Below are 22,491 nucleotides of genomic sequence, written 5' to 3'. Positions count from 1 at the left end.
TCTCATTGGTTCTCGCTATTCCTGTTCATCTTCCGCAGAAATTGCAAACTGGGCCAAACAGGAGGTTAAAGGGACTGACTCTCCAAGTCGGGAGAGTGTTAGTAAAGCGTCTGGAATGTTGCACCCGAGTACCAGGGTACGAAAACTGAGACATATTTGAACACGTCTCCCGATCACATGGTTGATCATACTCTGGGTTCCACATGCATGTTTTAGCTGAAGGAAGAATACCTTAAACCTGGGTAGTTGAAACCCGTGGAATGGGTACCATGCAATATGACTTCAAAGGGTCTTCATTTGCTCACTGAACCTCTCCAATCCTATCACTGCTGTGTTTATGCCCCTGTACACATGCTTGATTCTCTTTCAGAGACATAGCAATCCATAGGTTTTAAGATACTCACTAGTCAGGTACATTCATAGGCGTTTAATATGCGGTGTTGAGTCCATTTCGTTGAGCAAGGAGTAGCTCTTGTCTATTCCATATTTGGCTTAAGGAACTTTATCTGTGCTCATTTCAATCTCTGGTTTTATGCAGCACCCCAACTCACCTTTACCCTTAAGCAAGCATAAGTTGGTTTTCTAAATTTGAGACCCTGTTCTGTTCTGTAATTCAGTTCCTGTGTAGCCAAGTTTACATTCCATGTATTACTGATATCTTATGATGTTTCTTTTTCTGTGTGACTTATTTCAGTTAGAATCATCATACCTGAATCCACTCATTGTGCTGCTAAGGGCCTGATGACATAGACTTCATTGCTGAGTGATATTGCTTCGTAAGTAAATACCACAACTTCTTTATCCATTTTTCACTTTCTGCGATGTTGAACTTGTACTGTAAATGAGGTTCTTGTAAACATAGGCGTCCTAAACTTTGGGGTGGCTGTGTCTTTTTGATTTTAAATTCCCTAAGCTATAGGACCATAAGTGGAAGTGCTCTAGGCTCTGTTGCTTTGTTTTTTAGATGTTTAAGGAAACACCATACACTTCTCCCGAGTGTCTGTTGGCAATTTACATCCCGCCCATCAGCATAACAAGGCTCCCAGTTCTCCATGGCCTGTCCTGCCTTTCTGGATTTTACACTTTTTTCAGATGGCCCTTTTGACTGGGGCGAAATGAGACTTCATTGTAGTGCAGATTTCCTTTGCAAGCTTGCTTGGTTGGCCAAAAAGGGCGTATGCGTTTTTTCCTGAATATATTCAGGAAAAAACGCATACGCCCTTTTTGGCCAAGTGCATCATTGTGGACGTTCTGCCTCTTTTCCTATGCTTTCAATGCAATTCCAGTCTACCTCCTGAAATCGGTTTCCTGCAATTCTGCCCCGCTTTCAAGTCCTCTTGGCAGCCTTACTTCAGTATATTTTTGGACGATAGCTGTCATTTATAACTCTGAAGGTTTGTGAATTACAGTGCCCCTGAGCTCCTTTCTTCAACTCGCTTTCTTTTGAGCTGGCCGCAACACTGCAGGATGGCTTCAGGCCCTAATCTGGTTCCGGCACGGCACACTGAGCCTTTGTTTATTTCCTCTTCCTGGTGGGAAATGAGAGTTAAATTTGCCCGTCCAGACACCTCCAGCTAGTCTCTCATTGGGTCTCCCTATTCCTGTTCATCTTCCGCAGAAATTGCAAACTGGGCCAAACAGGAGGTTAAAGGCACTGACTCTCCAAGATGGGAGAGTGTTAGTAAAGCGTCTGGAATGTTGCAGCCGATTACCAGGGTACGAAAACTGAGACATATTTGAACACGTCTCCCGATCACACGGTTGATGATACTCTGGGTTCCACATGCATGTTTTTGCTGAAGGAAGAATCCCTTAAACCTGGAGAGTTGAGACCCGTGGAATGGGTACCATGCAATATGACTTCAAAGGGTCTTCATTTGCTCACCGAACCTCTCCAATCCTATCACTGCTGCGTTTATGCCCCTGTACACACGCTTGATTCTCTTTCGGAGACATAGCAATCCATAGGTTTTAAGATACTTACTAGTCAGGTACATTCTTAGGCGTTTAATATGCGGTGTTGAGTCCATTTCGTTGAGCAAGGAGTAGCTCTTGTCTATTCCATATTTGGCTTAAGGAACTTTATCTGTGCTCATTTCAATCTCTGGTTTTATGCAGCACCCCAACTCACCTTTCCCCTTAAGCAAGCATAAGTTGGTTTTCTAAATTTAAGACCCTGTTCTGTTCTGTAATTCAGTATCTGTGTAGCCAAGTTTACATTCCGTGTATTACTGATATCTTATGATGTTTCTTTTTCTGTGTGACTTATTTCAGTTAGAATCATCATACCTGAATCCACTCATTGTGCTGCTACGGGCCTGATGACATAGATTTCATTGCTGAGTGATACTGCATTGTACGTAAGTACCAGAAGATCTTTATCCATTTTTCACTTTCTGTGATATTGAACTTGTACGGTAAACGAGGGTCTTGTAAACAGAGGCGTCCCAAACTTTGAGGTGGCTGTGTCTTTTTGATTTTAATTTCCCTAAGCTATAGGACCATAAGTGGAAGTGCCCTAGGTTCTGTTGCTTTGTTTTTTAGATGTTTCAGGAAACACCATACACTTCTCCCGAGTGTCTGTTGGCAATTTACATCCCGCCCATCAGCATAACAAGGCTCCCCGTTCTCCATGGCCTGTCCTCCCTTTCTGGATTTTACACTTTTTTCAGATGGCCCTTTTGACCGGTTGGAAGTGAGACTTCATTGTAGTGCAGATTTCCTTTGCAAGCTTGCTTGGTTGGCCAAAAAGGGCGTATGCGTTTTTTCCTGAATATATTCAGGAAAAAACGTATATGCACTTTTTGGCCAAGTGCATCATTGTGGACGTTCTGCCTCTTTTCCTATGCTTTCAATGCAATTCCAGTCTACCTCCTGAAATCGGTTTCCTGCAATTCTTCCCTGATTTCAAGTCCTCTTGGCAGCCTTACTTCAGTCTATTTTTGGATGATAGCTGTCATTTATAACTCTGCAGGTTTGTGCATTACAGTGCCCCTGAGCTCCTTTCTTCAACTCGCTTTCTTGTGACCTGGCCGCAACACCGCAGGATGGCTTCAGGCCCTAATCTGGTTCCGGCACGGCACGCTGAGCCTTTGGTTAATTCCTCTTCCTGGTGGGAAATGAGAGTTAAATTTGCCCGTCCAGATACCTCCAGCTAGTCTCTCATTGGTTCTCGCTATTCCTGTTTATCTTCCACAGAAATTGCAAACTGGGCCAAACAGGAGGTTAAAGGGACTGACTCTCCAAGTCGGGAGAGTGTTAGTAAAGCGTCTGGAATGTTGCACGTGAGTACCAGGGTACGAAAACTGAGACATATTTGAACACGTCTCCCGATCACATGGTTGATCATACTCTAGGTTCCACATGCATGTTTTAGCTGAAGGAAGAATACCTTAAACCTGGAGAGTTGAGACCCGTGGAATGGGTACCATGCAATATGACTTCAAAGGGTCTTCATTTGCTCACCGAACCTCTCCAATCCTATCACTGCTGCGTTTATGCCCCTGTACACACGCTTGATTCTCTTTCGGAGACATAGCAATCCATAGGTTTTAAGATACTTACTAGTCAGGTACATTCTTAGGCGTTTAATATGCGGTGTTGAGTCCATTTCGTTGAGCAAGGAGTAGCTCTTGTCTATCCCATATTTGGCTTAAGGAAATTTATCTGTGCTCATTTCAATCTCTGGTTTTATGCAGCACCCCAACTCACCTTTCCCCTTAAGCAAGCATAAGTTGGTTTTCTAAATTTGACACCCTGTTCTGTTTTGGAATTCAGTTCCTGTGTAGGCAAGTTTACATTCCGTGTATTAGTGATATCTTATGATGTTTCTTTTTCTGTGTGACTTATTTCAGTTAGAATCATCGTACCTGAATCCACTCATTGTGCTGCTTTGGGCCTGATGACATAGATTTCATTGCTGAGTGATACTGCATTGTACGTAAGTACCACAAGTTCTTTATCCATTTTTCACTTTCTGTGATATTGAACTTGTACGGTAAACGAGGTTCTTGTAAACAGAGATGTCCCAAACTTTGGGGTGGCTGTGTCTTTTTGATTTTAATTTCCCTAAGCTATAGGACCATATGTGGAAATGCCCTAGGCTCTGTTGCTTTGTTTTTTAGATGTTTCAGGAAACACCATACACTTCTCCCGAGTGTCTGTTGGCAATTTACATCCCGCCCATCAGCATAACAAGGCTCCCAGTTCTCCATGGCCTGTCCTGCCTTTCTGGATTTTACACTTTTTTCAGATGGCCCTTTTGACCGGGGGGAAGTGAGACTTCATTGTAGTGCAGATTTCCTTTGCAAGTTTGCTTGGTTGGCCAAAAAGGGCGTATGCGCTTTTTCCTGAATATATTCAGGAAAAAACGCATACGCCCTTTTTAGCCAAGTGCATCATTGTGGACGTTCTGCCTCATTTCCTATGCTTTCAATGCAATTCCAGTCTACCTCCTGAAATCGGTTTCCTGCAATTCTGCCCCGCTTTCAAGTCCTCTTGGCAGCCTTACTTCAGTATATTTTTGGACGATAGCTGTCATTTATAACTCTACAGGTTTGTGCATTACAGTGCCCCAGAGCTCCTTTCTTCAACTTGCTTTCTTGTGAGCTGGACAAAACACGGCAGGATGGCTTCAGGCCCTAATCTGGTTCCGGCACGGCACGCTGAGCCTTTGGTTATTTCCTCTTCCTGGTGGGAAATGAGAGTTAAATTTGCCCGTCCGGACACCGCCAGCTAGTCTCTCATTGGTTTTCGCTATTCCTGTTCATCTTCCGCAGAAATTGCAAACTGGGCCAAACAGGAGGTTAAAGGGACTGACTCTCCAAGTCGGGAGAGTGTTAGTAAAGCGTCTGGAATGTTGCACCCAAGGACCAGGGTACGAAAGCTGAGACATATTTGAACACATCTCCCGATCACATGGTTGATCATACTCTAGGTTCCACATGCATGTTTTAGCTGAAGGAAGAATACCTTAAACCTGGGTAGTTGAAACCCGTGGAATGGGTACCATGCAATATGACTTCAAAGGGTCTTCATTTGCTCACCGAACCTCTCCAATCCTATCACTGCTGCGTTTATGCCCCTGTACACATGCTTGATTCTCTTTCGGAGACATAGCAATCCATAGGTTTTAAGATACTTACTAGTCAGGTACATTCTTAGGCGTTTAATATGCGGTGTTGAGTCCATTTCGTTGAGCAAGGAGTAGCTCTTGTCTATTCCATATTTGGCTTAAGGAACTTTATCTGTGCTCATTTCAATCTCTGGTTTTATGCAGCACCCCAACTCACCTTTCCCCTTAAGCAAGCATAAGTTGGTTTTCTAAATTTAAGACCCTGTTCTGTTCTGTAATTCAGTATCTGTGTAGCCAAGTTTACATTCCGTGTATTACTGATATCTTATGATGTTTCTTTTTCTGTGTGACTTATTTCAGTTAGAATCATCATACCTGAATCCACTCATTGTGCTGCTAAGGACCTGATGACATAGATTTCATTGCTGATTGATATTGCTTTGTAAGAAAATACCACAAGTTCTTTATCCATTTTTCACTTTCTGCGATGTTGAACTTGTACTGTAAATGAGGTTCTTGTAAACAGAGGCGTCCCAAACTTTGGGGTGGCTGTGTCTTTTTGATTTTAATTTCCCTAAGCTATAGGACCATAAGTGGAAGTGCCCTAGGCTCTGTTGCTTTGTTTTTTAGATGTTTCAGGAAACACCATACACTTCTCCTGAGTGTCTGTTGGCAATTTACATCCCGCCCATCAGCATAACAAGGCTCCCGGTTCTCCATGGCCTGTCCTGCCTTTCTGGATTTTACACTTTTTTCAGACGGCCCTTTTGACCAGGGGGAAGTGAGACTTCATTGTAGTGCAGATTTCCTTTGCAAGCTTGCTTGGTTGGCCAAAAAGGGCGTATGCGTTTTTTCCTGAATATATTCAGGAAAAAACGCATACGCCCTTTTTGGCCAAGTGCATCATTGTGGACGTTCTGCCTCTTTTCCTATGCTTTCAATGCAATTCCAGTCTACCTCCTGAAATCGGTTTCCTGCAATTCTGCCCCGCTTTCAAGTCCTCTTGGCAGCCTTACTTCAGTATATTTTTGGACGATAGCTGTCATTTATAACTCTGCAGTTTTGTGAATTACAGTGCCCCTGAGCTCCTTTCTTCAACTCGCTTTCTTTTGAGCTGGCCGCAACACCGCAGGGTGTCTTCAGGCCCTAATCTGGTTCCGGCACGGCACGCTGAGCCTTTGGTTATTTCCTCTTCCCGGTGGGAAATGAGAGTTATATTTGCCCGTCCAGACACCTCCAGCTAGTCTCTCATTGGTTCTCCCTATTCCTGTTCATCTTCCGCAGAAATTGCAAACTGGGCCAAACAGGAGGTTAAAGGTGCTGACTCTCCAAGTGGGGAGAGTGTTAGTAAAGCATGTGGAATGTTGCACCCGAGTGCCAGGGGAGGAAAACTGAGACATATTTGAACACATCTCCCGTTCACACGGTTGATCATACTCTGGGTTCCACATGCATGTTTTAGCTGAAGGAAGAATACCTTAAACCTGGAGAGTTGAGACCCGTGGAATGGGTACCATGCAATATGACTTCAAAGGGTCTTCATTTGCTCACCGAACCTCTCCAATCCTATCACTGCTGCGTTTATGCCCCTGCACACATGCTTGATTCTCTTTTGGAGACATAGCAATCCATAGGTTTTAAGATACTTACTAGTCAGGTACATTCTTAGGCGTTTAATATGGGGTGTTGAGTCCATTTCGTTGAGCAAGGAGTAGCTCTTGTCTATTCCATATTTGGCTTAAGGAACTTTATCTGTGCTCATTTCAATCTCTGGTTTTATGCAGCACCCCAACTCACCTTTCCCCTTAAGCAAGCATAAGTTGGTTTTCTAAATTTGAGACCCTGTTCTGTTCTGTAATTCAGTTCCTGTGTAGCCAAGTTTACATTCCGTGTATTACTGATATCTTATGATGTTTCTTTTTTTGTGTGACTTATTTCAGTTAGAATCATCATACCTGAATCCACTCATTGTGCTGCTAAGGGCCTGATGACATAGATTTCATTGCTGAGTGATACTGCATTGTACATAAGTACCTGAAGTTCTTTATCCATTTTTCACTTTCTGCGATGTTGAACTTGTACTGTAAACGAGGTTCTTGTAAACAGAGGCGTTCCATACTTTGGGATGGCTGTGTCTGTTTGATTTTAATTTCCCTAAGCTATAGGACCATAAGTGGAAGTGCCCTAGGCTCTGTTGCTTTGTTTTTTCCATGTTTCAGGAAACACCATACACTTCTCCTGAGTGTCTGTTGGCAATTTACATCCCGCCCATCAGCATAACAAGGCTCCCAGTTCTCCATGGCCTGTCCTGCCTTTCTGGATTTTACACTTTTTTCAGATGGCCCTTTTGACCGGGGGGAAGTGAGACTTCATTGTAGTGCAGATTTCCTTTGCAAGTTTGCTTGGTTGGCCAAAAAGGGCGTATGCGCTTTTTCCTGAATATATTCAGGAAAAAACGCATACGCCCTTTTTAGCCAAGTGCATCATTGTGGACGTTCTTCCTCATTTCCTATGCTTTCAATGCAATTCCAGTCTACCTCCTGAAATCGGTTTCCTGCAATTCTGCCCCGCTTTCAAGTCCTCTTGGCAGCCTTACTTCAGTCTATTTTTGGACGATAGCTGTCATTTATAACTCTGCAGGTTTATGCATTACAGTGCCACTGAGCTCCTTTCGTCAACTCGCTTTCTTGTGACCTGTCCGCAACACCGCAGGATGGCTTCAGGCCCTAATCTGGTTCCGGCACGGCACGCTGAGCCTTTGGTTATTTCCTCTTCCTGGTGGGAAATGAGAGTTAAATTAGCCCGTCCAGACACCTCCAGCTAGTCTCTCATTGGTTCTCACTATTCCTGTTCATCTTCCGCAGAAATTGCAAACTGGGCCAAACAGGAGGTTAAAGGGACTGACTCTCCAAGTCGGGAGACTGTTAGTAAAGCGTCTGGAATGTTGCACCCGAGTACCAGGGTACGAAAACTGAGACATATTTGAACACGTCTCCCGATCACATGGTTGATCATACTCTAGGTTCCACATGCATGTTTTAGCTGAAGGAAGAATACCTTAAACCTGGGTAGTTGAAACCCGTGGAATGGGTACCATGCAATATGACTTCAAAGGGTCTTCATTTGCTCACCGAACCTCTCCAATCCTATCACTGCTGCGTTTATGCCCCTGTACACATGCTTGATTCTCTTTCGGAGACATAGCAATCCATAGGTTTTAAGATACTTACTAGTCAGGTACATTCTTAGGCGTTAAATATGCGGTGTTGAGTCCATTTCGTTGAGCAAGGAGTAGCTCTTGTCTATTCCATATTTGGCTTAAGGAACTTTATCTGTGCTCATTTCAATCTCTGGTTTTATGCAGCACCCCAACTCACCTTTCCCCTTAAGCAAGCATAAGTTGGTTTTCTAAATTTGACACCCTGTTCTGTTTTGGAATTCAGTTCCTGTGTAGGCAAGTTTACATTCCGTGTATTAGTGATATCTTATGATGTTTCTTTTTCTGTGTGACTTATTTCAGTTAGAATCATCGTACCTGAATCCACTCATTGTGCTGCTTTGGGCCTGATGACATAGATTTCATTGCTGAGTGATACTGCATTGTACGTAAGTACCACAAGTTCTTTATCCATTTTTCACTTTCTGTGATATTGAACTTGTACGGTAAACGAGGTTCTTGTAAACAGAGATGTCCCAAACTTTGGGGTGGCTGTGTCTTTTTGATTTTAATTTCCCTAAGCTATAGGACCATATGTGGAAATGCCCTAGGCTCTGTTGCTTTGTTTTTTAGATGTTTCAGGAAACACCATACACTTCTCCCGAGTGTCTGTTGGCAATTTACATCCCGCCCATCAGCATAACAAGGCTCCCAGTTCTCCATGGCCTGTCCTGCCTTTCTGGATTTTACACTTTTTTCAGATGGCCCTTTTGACCGGGGGGAAGTGAGACTTCATTGTAGTGCAGATTTCCTTTGCAAGTTTGCTTGGTTGGCCAAAAAGGGCGTATGCGCTTTTTCCTGAATATATTCAGGAAAAAACGCATACGCCCTTTTTAGCCAAGTGCATCATTGTGGACGTTCTGCCTCATTTCCTATGCTTTCAATGCAATTCCAGTCTACCTCCTGAAATCGGTTTCCTGCAATTCTGCCCCGCTTTCAAGTCCTCTTGGCAGCCTTACTTCAGTATATTTTTGGACGATAGCTGTCATTTATAACTCTACAGGTTTGTGCATTACAGTGCCCCAGAGCTCCTTTCTTCAACTTGCTTTCTTGTGAGCTGGACAAAACACGGCAGGATGGCTTCAGGCCCTAATCTGGTTCCGGCACGGCACGCTGAGCCTTTGGTTATTTCCTCTTCCTGGTGGGAAATGAGAGTTAAATTTGCCCGTCCGGACACCGCCAGCTAGTCTCTCATTGGTTTTCGCTATTCCTGTTCATCTTCCGCAGAAATTGCAAACTGGGCCAAACAGGAGGTTAAAGGGACTGACTCTCCAAGTCGGGAGAGTGTTAGTAAAGCGTCTGGAATGTTGCACCCAAGGACCAGGGTACGAAAGCTGAGACATATTTGAACACATCTCCCGATCACATGGTTGATCATACTCTAGGTTCCACATGCATGTTTTAGCTGAAGGAAGAATACCTTAAACCTGGGTAGTTGAAACCCGTGGAATGGGTACCATGCAATATGACTTCAAAGGGTCTTCATTTGCTCACCGAACCTCTCCAATCCTATCACTGCTGCGTTTATGCCCCTGTACACATGCTTGATTCTCTTTCGGAGACATAGCAATCCATAGGTTTTAAGATACTTACTAGTCAGGTACATTCTTAGGCGTTTAATATGCGGTGTTGAGTCCATTTCATTGAGCAAGGAGTAGCTCTTGTCTATTCCATATTTGGCTTAAGGAAATTTATCTGTGCTCATTTCAATCTCTGGTTTTATGCAGCACCCCAACTCACCTTTCCCCTTAAGCAAGCATAAGTTGGTTTTCTAAATTTAAGACCCTGTTCTGTTCTGTAATTCAGTATCTGTGTAGCCAAGTTTACATTCCGTGTATTACTGATATCTTATGATGTTTCTTTTTCTGTGTGACTTATTTCAGTTAGAATCATCATACCTGAATCCACTCATTGTGCTGCTAAGGACCTGATGACATAGATTTCATTGCTGATTGATATTGCTTTGTAAGAAAATACCACAAGTTCTTTATCCATTTTTCACTTTCTGCGATGTTGAACTTGTACTGTAAATGAGGTTCTTGTAAACAGAGGCGTCCCAAACTTTGGGGTGGCTGTGTCTTTTTGATTTTAATTTCCCTAAGCTATAGGACCATAAGTGGAAGTGCCCTAGGCTCTGTTGCTTTGTTTTTTAGATGTTTCAGGAAACACCATACACTTCTCCTGAGTGTCTGTTGGCAATTTACATCCCGCCCATCAGCATAACAAGGCTCCCGGTTCTCCATGGCCTGTCCTGCCTTTCTGGATTTTACACTTTTTTCAGATGGCCCTTTTGACCAGGGGGAAGTGAGACTTCATTGTAGTGCAGATTTCCTTTGCAAGCTTGCTTGGTTGGCCAAAAAGGGCGTATGCGTTTTTTCCTGAATATATTCAGGAAAAAACGCATACGCCCTTTTTGGCCAAGTGCATCATTGTGGACGTTCTGCCTCTTTTCCTGTGCTTTCAATGCAATTCCAGTCTACCTCCTGAAATCGGTTTCCTGCAATTCTGCCCCGCTTTCAAGTCCTCTTGGCAGCCTTACTTCAGTATATTTTTGGACGATAGCTGTCATTTATAACTCTGCAGTTTTGTGAATTACAGTGCCCCTGAGCTCCTTTCTTCAACTCGCTTTCTTTTGAGCTGGCCGCAACACCGCAGGGTGTCTTCAGGCCCTAATCTGGTTCCGGCACGGCACGCTGAGCCTTTGGTTATTTCCTCTTCCCGGTGGGAAATGAGAGTTATATTTGCCCGTCCAGACACCTCCAGCTAGTCTCTCATTGGTTCTCCCTATTCCTGTTCATCTTCCGCAGAAATTGCAAACTGGGCCAAACAGGAGGTTAAAGGTGCTGACTCTCCAAGTGGGGAGAGTGTTAGTAAAGCATGTGGAATGTTGCACCCGAGTGCCAGGGGAGGAAAACTGAGACATATTTGAACACATCTCCCGTTCACACGGTTGATCATACTCTGGGTTCCACATGCATGTTTTAGCTGAAGGAAGAATACCTTAAACCTGGAGAGTTGAGACCCGTGGAATGGGTACCATGCAATATGACTTCAAAGGGTCTTCATTTGCTCACCGAACCTCTCCAATCCTATCACTGCTGCGTTTATGCCCCTGCACACATGCTTGATTCTCTTTTGGAGACATAGCAATCCATAGGTTTTAAGATACTTACTAGTCAGGTACATTCTTAGGCGTTTAATATGGGGTGTTGAGTCCATTTCGTTGAGCAAGGAGTAGCTCTTGTCTATTCCATATTTGGCTTAAGGAACTTTATCTGTGCTCATTTCAATCTCTGGTTTTATGCAGCACCCCAACTCACCTTTCCCCTTAAGCAAGCATAAGTTGGTTTTCTAAATTTGAGACCCTGTTCTGTTCTGTAATTCAGTTCCTGTGTAGCCAAGTTTACATTCCGTGTATTACTGATATCTTATGATGTTTCTTTTTTTGTGTGACTTATTTCAGTTAGAATCATCATACCTGAATCCACTCATTGTGCTGCTAAGGGCCTGATGACATAGATTTCATTGCTGAGTGATACTGCATTGTACATAAGTACCTGAAGTTCTTTATCCATTTTTCACTTTCTGCGATGTTGAACTTGTACTGTAAACGAGGTTCTTGTAAACAGAGGCGTTCCATACTTTGGGATGGCTGTGTCTGTTTGATTTTAATTTCCCTAAGCTATAGGACCATAAGTGGAAGTGCCCTAGGCTCTGTTGCTTTGTTTTTTCCATGTTTCAGGAAACACCATACACTTCTCCTGAGTGTCTGTTGGCAATTTACATCCCGCCCATCAGCATAACAAGGCTCCCAGTTCTCCATGGCCTGTCCTGCCTTTCTGGATTTTACACTTTTTTCAGATGGCCCTTTTGACCGGGGGGAAGTGAGACTTCATTGTAGTGCAGATTTCCTTTGCAAGTTTGCTTGGTTGGCCAAAAAGGGCGTATGCGCTTTTTCCTGAATATATTCAGGAAAAAACGCATACGCCCTTTTTAGCCAAGTGCATCATTGTGGACGTTCTTCCTCATTTCCTATGCTTTCAATGCAATTCCAGTCTACCTCCTGAAATCGGTTTCCTGCAATTCTGCCCCGCTTTCAAGTCCTCTTGGCAGCCTTACTTCAGTCTATTTTTGGACGATAGCTGTCATTTATAACTCTGCAGGTTTATGCATTACAGTGCCACTGAGCTCCTTTCGTCAACTCGCTTTCTTGTGACCTGTCCGCAACACCGCAGGATGGCTTCAGGCCCTAATCTGGTTCCGGCACGGCACGCTGAGCCTTTGGTTATTTCCTCTTCCTGGTGGGAAATGAGAGTTAAATTAGCCCGTCCAGACACCTCCAGCTAGTCTCTCATTGGTTCTCACTATTCCTGTTCATCTTCCGCAGAAATTGCAAACTGGGCCAAACAGGAGGTTAAAGGGACTGACTCTCCAAGTCGGGAGAGTGTTAGTAAAGCGTCTGGAATGTTGCACCCGAGTACCAGGGTACGAAAACTGAGACATATTTGAACACGTCTCCCGATCACATGGTTGATCATACTCTAGGTTCCACATGCATGTTTTAGCTGAAGGAAGAATACCTTAAACCTGGGTAGTTGAAACCCGTGGAATGGGTACCATGCAATATGACTTCAAAGGGTCTTCATTTGCTCACCGAACCTCTCCAATCCTATCACTGCTGCGTTTATGCCCCTGTACACATGCTTGATTCTCTTTCGGAGACATAGCAATCCATAGGTTTTAAGATACTTACTAGTCAGGTACATTCTTAGGCGTTAAATATGCGGTGTTGAGTCCATTTCGTTGAGCAAGGAGTAGCTCTTGTCTATTCCATATTTGGCTTAAGGAACTTTATCTGTGCTCATTTCAATCTCTGGTTTTATGCAGCACCCCAACTCACCTTTCCCCTTAAGCAAGCATAAGTTGGTTTTCTAAATTTGAGACCCTGTTCTGTTCTGTAATTCAGTTCCTGTGTAGCCAAGTTTACATTCCGTGTATTACTGATATCTTATGATGTTTCTTTTTCTGTGTGACTTATTTCAGTTAGAATCATCATACCTGAATCCACTCATTGTGCTGCTAAGGGCCTGATGACATAGATTTCATTGCTGAGTGATATTGCTTTGTAAGTAAATACCACAACTTCTTTATCCATTTTTCACTTTCTGCGATGTTGAACTTGTACTGTAAATGAGGTTCTTGTAAACATAGGCGTCCTAAACTTTGGGGTGGCTGTGTCTTTTTGATTTTAATTTCCCTAAGCTATAGGACCATAAGTGGAAGTGCTCTAGGCTCTGTTGCTTTGTTTTTTAGATGTTTCAGGAAACACCATACACTTCTCCCGAGTGTCTGTTGGCAATTTACATCCCGCCCATCAGCACAACAAGGCTCCCAGTTCTCCATGGCCTGTCCTGCCTTTCTGGATTTTACACTTTTTTCAGATGGCCCTTTTGACTGGGGCGAAGTGAGACTTCATTTTAGTGCAGATTTCCTTTGCAAGCTTGCTTGGTTGGCCAAAAAGGGCGTATGCGTTTTTTCCTGAATATATTCAGGAAAAAACGCATACGCCCTTTTTGGCCAAGTGCATCATTGTGGACGTTCTGCCTCTTTTCCTATGCTTTCAATGCAATTCCAGTCTACCTCCTGAAATTGGTTTCCTGCAATTCTGCCCCGCTTTCAAGTCCTCTTGGCAGCCTTACTTCAGTATATTTTTGGACCATAGCTGTCATTTATAACTCTGAAGGTTTGTGAATTACAGTGCCCCTGAGCTCCTTTCTTCAACTCGCTTTCTTTTGAGCTGGCCGCAACACTGCAGGATGGCTTCAGGCCCTAATCTGGTTCCGGCACGGCACACTGAGCCTTTGTTTATTTCCTCTTCCTGGTGGGAAATGAGAGTTAAATTTGCCCGTCCAGACACCTCCAGCTAGTCTCTCATTGGGTCTCCCTATTCCTGTTCATCTTCCGCAGAAATTGCAAACTGGGCCAAACAGGAGGTTAAAGGCACTGACTCTCCAAGATGGGAGAGTGTTAGTAAAGCGTCTGGAATGTTGCAGCCGATTACCAGGGTACGAAAACTGAGACATATTTGAACACGTCTCCCGATCACACGGTTGATGATACTCTGGGTTCCACATGCATGTTTTAGCTGAAGGAAGAATACCTTAAACCTGGAGAGTTGAGACCCGTGGAATGGGTACCATGCAATATGACTTCAAAGGGTCTTCATTTGCTCACCGAACCTCTCCAATCCTATCACTGCTGCGTTTATGCCCCTGTACACACGCTTGATTCTCTTTCGGAGACATAGCAATCCATAGGTTTTCAGATACTTACTAGTCAGGTACATTCTTAGGCGTTTAATATGGGGTGTTGAGTCTATTTCGTTGAGCAAGGAGTAGCTCTTGTCCATTCCATATTTGGCTTAAGGAAATTTATCTGTGCTCATTTCAATCCCTGGTTTTATGCAGCACCCCAACTCACCTTTCCTCTTAAGCAAGCATAAGTTGGTTTTCTAAATTTGAGACCCTGTTCTGTTTTGCAATCCAGTTCCTGTGTAGCCAAGTTTCCATTCCGTGTATTAGTGATATCTTATGATGTTTCTTTTTCTGTGTGACTTATTTCAGTTAGAATTATCATACCTGAATCCACTCATTATGCTGCTACGGGCCTGATGACATAGATTTCATTGTTGAGTGATATTGCATTCTACGTAAGTACCACAACTTCTTTATCCATTTTTCACTTTCTGCGATATTGAACTTTTACCATAAATGAGGTTCTTGTAAACAGAGCTGTCCCAAACTTTGGGGTGGCTGTGTCTTTTTGATTTTAATTTCCCTAAGCTATAGGACCATAAGTGGAAGTGCCCTAGGCTCTGTTGCTTTGTTTTTTAGATGTTTCAGGAAACACCATACAGTTCTCCCCGAGTGGCTGTTGGCAATTTACATCCCGCCCATCAGCATAACAAGGCTCCCAGTTCTCCATGGCCTGTCCTGCCTTTCTGGATTTTACACTTTTCTCAGATGGCCCTTTTAACCAGTGGGAAGTGAGACTTCATTGTAGTGCAGATTTCCTTTGCAAGCTTGCTTGGTTGTACAAAAAGTGCATATGCGTTTTTTCCTGAATATATTCAGGAAAAAACACATACGCCCTTTTTGGCCAAGTGCATCATTGTCGACGTTCTGCCTCATTTCCTATGCTTTAAATGCAATTCCAGTCTACCTCCTGAAATCGGTTTCCTGCAATTCTGCCTTTCTTTCAATGCCTCTTCATAGCCTTTCCTCAATATCCTTTTTGAAAATTGTTGGCCTTTATAACTCTGCACGTTTTTGAATTGCAGTGGCCCTGAGCTCCATTTTTCAGCTCTTATTTTTGTGATCTTGCCTCATAACCGCAGGATTCCTTCAGGCCCTATTGTTCTTGTGGGACACCTTGCTGTGCCTTTGGTTAATTCTTCTTACTGATGTGAAATTAGAGTGACATGTGCCCATTGAAACCACTACATTAGTTTCTCACTGGTTCCCCCTAACCCATTCATCCTCCGCACTATCTGCAGACTGTGCCATACTGGGACTTAAAGGCATTGACTCTCCATGTGAGGTTGTTGTTAGTAAAGCGGCTGGAATGTCGATCCGGAGCCCCAGGAGAGGAACAATGAGGTGTGTTTTAGAAACCTTTCCTGATCATATGGTATACCAGTCGCTGGGTTTCCCAAGCATGGTTTAGCTGTAGGAAGATTCCCTTCAACCTGGAGTGTTGGGACCCTTGGAATGAGTAGCATGAAGTATTGCATTAAACTTTTGGCAGTTGCTCACCAAAGCTCACCAATCCTCTCAGCCCCAAGTGTCCAGCCTTATGTCTTATCCAGCTGTGGGTTTATATGTGGTCAATCCAGGTTGCATCACAGCCCCTGAGCGAATTTTGTAAGAATTTTTCTCTCTTTCATTGTTTCTGCGTTTTGTTTTTAAAATTTATTTCTATAATGGGGTTTAGCTCATCTTCACTGCTGTGTTTGTGCCGCTCTGCACACACTTGATTCCCTTATGGAGATATATCAATACATGGGTTTTAAGATTCTTATTACTCAGATATATTTCTCTGCGGTGTATAGGGTGTGTTGAGGCCAGTTCATTGAGCAAGGTGTAGATCTTGTCTAATACCTATTTGGTTTATTGAACGGTATCTGTGCTAATTTCAAACTCTGGTTTTATGCATCACCCCACCTCTCCTTTCCCCTTAAGCTGACATAAGTGTGTTTTCTAAATGTGAGACACTGTTCTGTTCTGTAATTCATTTCTTGTGCAGCCATATTTACCCTCCCTCTATAAGTGATATCTTATGATATGTTTCTTTTTCTGTTTGACTTATTTCAAGTAGTATTATCGGACCTAAATCCACTCTTTATCCTTTTACTAGCCTTATTACATTGATTTCATGGTGAAGAGATATTCCATTGTACATAAGTACCACATCTTCTTTATCCATTGTTCTCTTTCCTGGGATATTTAAGGTGTACTGAAGTTGAGGTTCTTGTAAACAGAGTAGCCCTAAACTGTGGTGTGCTTGTGTCTTGTTGATTTTTAGACTTCCCTAGATATACTCCCATGATTGGAAGTGTCCTATGCTCTGTAGCTCTGTTTTTTAGATGATTTAGGAACCACCATACACTCCTCCAGAGTGGCTCTCGGCAGTTCACACACTGCCCATCAGCGTATAAAGGCTCCCTGTTCTCCATGGCCTGTCCTGCATTTCTGGTTTTTACAATTTTTTAGGATGGCCCTTTTGACCGGTGGGAAGTGAGACTTCTTTGTTGTGCACATTTGCATTGCTTGCTTGGTTCCTTGCCCATAAGGTGCATATGCGTTTTTTCCTGGATATAATCAGGAAAAAACGCATACGCCCTTTTGGGCCAACTGCATCATTGTCGAAATTCTGCCGCTTTTCATGTGCTTTAAAGACGAGTCCAATCTATCTCTTGAAATCTGTTTCTTGCAATTCTGTCTTGCATTCAGATCCTCTTCTTTGCCTTACCTCAACATAATTTTGGACGTTAGTTTTCATTTATAACTCTGCAGGTTTGTGAATTGCAGTGACCCTGAGCTCCATTTTTTAAGTTGCTCTTTTGTGAGCTGGCCTCAAAACCACAGGATTGCTTCAGGCCCTATTTTGGCTCCAGCGAGGTGGGCTGAGCCTTTTTTTAATTCTTATTCTTAATGGGAAATTAGAGTGATATGTGCCCGTCCAAACCCCTACAACTATTCTCTCATTGGTTCCCCCTCTTCCCGTTCATCCTCCTCACAATTTGCAAAATGTGTGAAACAGAAGTTGAAATGTGCTGATTCTCCAAGTGGGGAGATTCTAAGTAACGTGGCTGGAATGGTGAACAGGAGCACCAGGAGAGGATAAATGAGCTGCATTTTAGACACATCTCCCGATCACATGGTGTACAGTCCTCTGGGTTTTCCATGCATGTTTTAGCTGTAGGAAGATCCCTTGAACCTGCAGATTTGGGACCCATTGAATGGGCACCAGGTAGTATTACTTTAAAGGGTGTGCATTTCCTCACCCAAGCTCACATTTCTCTTAGCGCGAACAGTTTCCAGCCTTATGTCTCATCCTGCTGTGGGTCTAGACGTGTTCAATCCATGTTGCATCACCGTCCCTGAGGAAAAGTTGTAAGAGGTTTTCTCTGTCTCTCTGTCGTTTATTTTTTTCAATTTATTACTATATTGGTTACAGCTGATTTTCAAAGCTCTGTTTCTTGCTGCTGTACATCCACTTGATTCACGTACAGAGAGACATCAGTAAATTCTTTTTCAGATTCTTACCAGTCGTATATATTCTTTTCCGGTGACTTGAGTGTGCTGAGTGTAGTTCTTTTAGCTACCGTGTAGGCCTTGTTGATTATCAGTTTGGTATTTGGAATGGTATCTTTGCTAATTTCAACCTCCTGGATGATGCCTCACCCCTCCCCACCTTTCCCGTTTAGCAGCCTTATGCGTGTTTTCTACATATTTGACTATGTTTTTGTTTTGTGATTTATTTCATGTGTAGCTATTTTGGATTCCACCTTTAAGTGATATCTTATGATATGTGTCTTTTTCTTTTTGAATTCTGTCACTTAGAATGATCATACGTAACTCCTCCAGAGTTGTTACAACTGGCCATATTTCATTGATTTCCAGGCTGAGTAATATTCCACTCTACATAAGTACCTCATCTCTATCCATTTTTTCCCTCCAGAGACATTTAAGTTATATCCTAGTCGAGGATCTTTTAAACAGAGAAGGGGTAAACATTGGGGTGCCTGTGTCCTCTCGATTTTTGTTTTTCCCAAGATATACGCCCATGAGTGCAAGTGCCCTATGCTCTGTAGCTCATTTTTTAGATGCTTTAGTAAACACAATATACTTCTCCAGAATGGCCGTTGGCAATATACATTTCCACTATAAGTCTCACAGGGCTCCCTCTTCTCATTGCCCTGTCCTGCATTTCTGTTGTTTACGCTTTATGAGGATGGCTCTTGTGACTGATGCGAAGTGATATCTTTTGTAGTATTGATTTCCAGTGCCCACCTGTTTGGTTGGCTAAAAAAGTGTATGCCCTTTTCTTGAATATATACAGAAAAGAACGCATACACCCTTTTTGGCCAACTGCAATGTTGGCAATGTTCAGCTCCTTTTCTTGTGCTTAATGGCGAGTCCTTTCTACCTCCTCAAATCCCTTTCCTGCCATTCTCCCTTGCTTACAAGTCCTTTTCTCTGACTTTCCTCAAGACATTTTTCAGTGATGGATATTTTCAACTCTGCAGTTTCGTGAATTTTACTGCCCCTGAGTTCCATTGTTCAACTCGTGTTTATGGGAACTGGCCACAAAGCAGCGGGATTTCCTCAAGCCCTATACTGTTTCCATGGGCAACCCTAGCCTTTGGTCAATTCGTCTTCCTGATTGGAAATTAGAGTGACATGTGCCTGTCTGAACACCTAGGACTTGTCTCTCATTGTTCCTCATCCTTCCACTTCATCCTCTGGACAAATTCCAAACTGTACGCAACAGGATGTTGACAGTGCTGACATCTCCAAGTGGGGAGACTGTTAGTAAAGACGCTGGAGGGGTGAACCCGAGCACCAGGAGATGAGGAGATGAGATGCCTTTTCCAAACTCTTCCCGATCAGACGGTATACTATCCTCTGGGTGTGACAGACATGTTTTAGCAGTAGGAAGAGTCCCATTCATGTAAGGAGAACACCAGGGCTTTTTCAAAATCAGTGTCTCCCCGAAACCCAAACTGGGGAATTTTTTAAGCTACGGCTACACATATGTTCATTAAGGGCCTTGGGAAGTAGGCAGAGTCCAAACTTTAGATGATTGAAGTCTTCAGGGTCAGAAGCACTCACCACCAGCTTCCCTTAGGCTACACTTTAACTGTCATTGATAGATGATGTCAATAAAAATATCTATTCTTTTTCAGATTATTTCCCCTTATAGGTTATTGCAAAATGTTGAGTGTAGTTCCCTGTGCTATACAGTAGTTCCTTGTTGATGATCTATTTTATACATAGCAGTGTGTATGTGTTAATCCCAAACTGTTAATTTATCCCTCCTCCCACCTTTCCCCTTTGGTAATAATAAATTATAAGATTTTATACTTCTCAGAAATGGGGGAGCTGAAAGAGAGGTATCATTTTCAATGGAAAAGCATTTAAAACAAGATTGAAGGTTTAACCAAGATTATTAGATGTACATCCTTGGAAAGAAATCACTTCGTTTCTCTAATATTGACCTGACAAATAAGACAAACCCTTTCACTGAACTTGCTTATAATAAAGTGATGGAAATATCAAATGGAAGTGTTAGAAACATCTTATTTTACCCGAGCCTTATACACTGTTCTATGTTAACTACAGTTTGGCTCACACATCTGTTCATTGAGGTTACAATAGTCTCAATTTCTGTTACTGATCCTCCAGAGTGGACCCCAACAAGTGTTCCCCTGCCCAGTGTCATTGGGGCCAACAGATCGAGACTGAGTTTGGTTCACAAGCAAAGGAAACTTTATATTTTGATCAGAGAATGGAGAGGTGAGAGCATGCACTACCCCGTGGGCTGTGGGCTGGGCTGCTGTGTAGAGATCCTGTCAGAGTCAGTGGGAGGGAGGGGACAGAGCTTTCAAGGGCTGGGTTGGCTGCAGCTCAGGCTCTATATCGTGGAGTCTGCACTGGGCCCCAGGAGCTGAGGTGTCGACCCAGCCATTCTGCACTAGGAAATCTGGTCTGAAGTGGCGGGTGTGGAGCCTCTGCATGCGAGACCCTAGGAGTACGTGAAATTAGACAAAGCACAAAGGATAAAAAAGTTAGACTTGACTTTATTGCACAGATTCTATTTTTATCTCCCAGGGATTTTTAATGGGCTTTGCTGGGGACAAACCCCTCCTCTGCCTTTTGTCCCGTTCCTCATTCTTGGAGTTCTGAGGGTGCAGACCCTTCTTCTGTAACTGCTGAGTGCTGAGTTGGGAGCCCTCATACCCAGGGGCGAGGGTCAGAACTTCTCCCCAGCAGCCTCCAGGTGACGTTGATTTTCCCCAGGCCCCCTGCCTCCTTGCTCGTCCACCTGAACACCAGCATTGGAAGTGTTATAGATTCTAATGACCTTTAAGGGTCCAGGAAAGAGATGTGCAGAGACGTTGTGGGGGCCGGTTTCACCCCGCCCCACATTTGTTCGGCCACCTTAGGCTGACCGTTTCTGCCAGCCTAGATGCTCTGACCAGTAGTCTGTGCTTTCTTCAATTAGGCCCCTGAATTAACGTACAAACAGCACCAGGTGTCAGAGCCCTGCCCACTCAACTCCCAGACAGTCCAGGGTCAGTGGTGATCAAGGACCATGATGGCCACTGAGTCAACAGCCTTTTGAAGTAAACAGGAGTCCAGCCGGTCTTATTGGCCACCATCATCACGGTGTCTGTAGGCTTTTCTATAGTGACAGTGTGATATACGGTTCCCCCGCCAAGATTATTAGCTCCCCTCTGGGTGCAGTAAGTCCTGCAAGCAGTAGTCTACTGTTTTGGGACACACTCTTGTTGTTTTATGAGAAAAACTCCAGGTCAAGTGATGTTCACACGAGTCGTCATGGTGCCCTGTTGCCCCCGGTTATCTCTCTGGATGTTGGAGTTGGAAGGCCTCCTCACTCGAGGTCGGTGTGCCAACGGAACGAACCCTGCAACTTCAGGGCATGGTTGGTGGTTAGGATCACCACGTGGGGTCCTTTTCCCTTAGGAGGGAGGTGGCCTTTTGGGCTGCTGATTTCCAGGTTTTTAGATACCGCCAGTATCTTGGCCAGATGTGGCAGTGGGTCAAGCCCCTTGGTGACCATAGTTTATCCTACCTGGATGGCATTCTTGCATTGTTCCATTTCAAGTGGTCCCAGTTTTTGCACTAATTCTCCAATGGCGATTCACCTTTCACCGGGAATGTAAAGGTCAAAGGGTTTAGCTAAATTAGGGAGTTCCAGGGCAAGGGTCTGAATTGACTGCTCTTTCCATTCTTGAAAGGCCACTTCTGGATTCTATTCAAAAGGATCATCATCTTTTCCTTTCAGTGTTTCATATAGAGGCCCAGCTAGTAGACTGTAGTTAGGGATCCAGAAGCAGCAAACCCTGGCCTCCCCAGGAACCCCTAAGCTGTCTTCTAGTTTTAGAAAGGGGTAAGGCTGAAAATGGTTTCTTCCCTTTCCTGGGATGGGCTTCTCTGACCTTCTGTGAGAATGAAGCCCAGGCAGGTCACCGCAGTCTGTGATATTTGAGCTTCTTTTTGGACGACTTCTATCCTTTATTGGCTTGGTAGTTCAGAGGCCTCCTTAGTAGGGCTGGCGATCAGAATGTCATCTGCGTATTGAAGGAGGGTTTCCTTTTCCAGAGGTAGAACTTTTAGGTCTTTACCTAAGCTTTCCCCAAAGATGGTGTGGGAATTTTTGCACCCTTGGGGCAAGACGGCCCGGAAGTATTGTTTTAGTTGTATGTTGAGTCCTGCCACTCACAAGCCAAAATTTCTTGTGACTCTGGGACTAATGGAATACAAAAGAAGGCATCATTGAAGACTAATACAGAATACCATGTCCTGGTGGTTGGTAGAATGACCAGCAGGGTGTAGGAATTAGGAGCAGCTGGAGGTATATCCTCGGTGGCTTCACTGACTGTCCTGACATT

General features: G+C 43.7%; 1 long non-coding RNA gene across 2 annotated transcripts in view; it reads left to right on the top strand.

The window, feature by feature from the left end:
• The first annotated feature begins 694 nt into the window (after positions 1-694).
• Positions 695-22,491, top strand: part of LOC307181384 — a 39,665-nt gene continuing 17,868 nt past the window's right edge. For both annotated transcript variants that reach the window (XR_013826621.1, XR_013826622.1), the window contains exons 1-2: positions 695-776; positions 14,915-15,000. This is a non-coding gene — a long non-coding RNA (uncharacterized lncRNA). The remainder of the gene's footprint in view (positions 777-14,914; positions 15,001-22,491) is intronic.

The sequence above is a fragment of the Stenella coeruleoalba genome (genome assembly GCF_951394435.1).
Source record: "Stenella coeruleoalba genome assembly, contig: scaffold_200, whole genome shotgun sequence".
Taxonomy (NCBI): Eukaryota; Metazoa; Chordata; class Mammalia; order Artiodactyla; family Delphinidae; genus Stenella; species Stenella coeruleoalba.
Note: the sequence above shows the minus strand (reverse complement) of the source record. Positions and strands in the feature narration are given on the sequence as shown.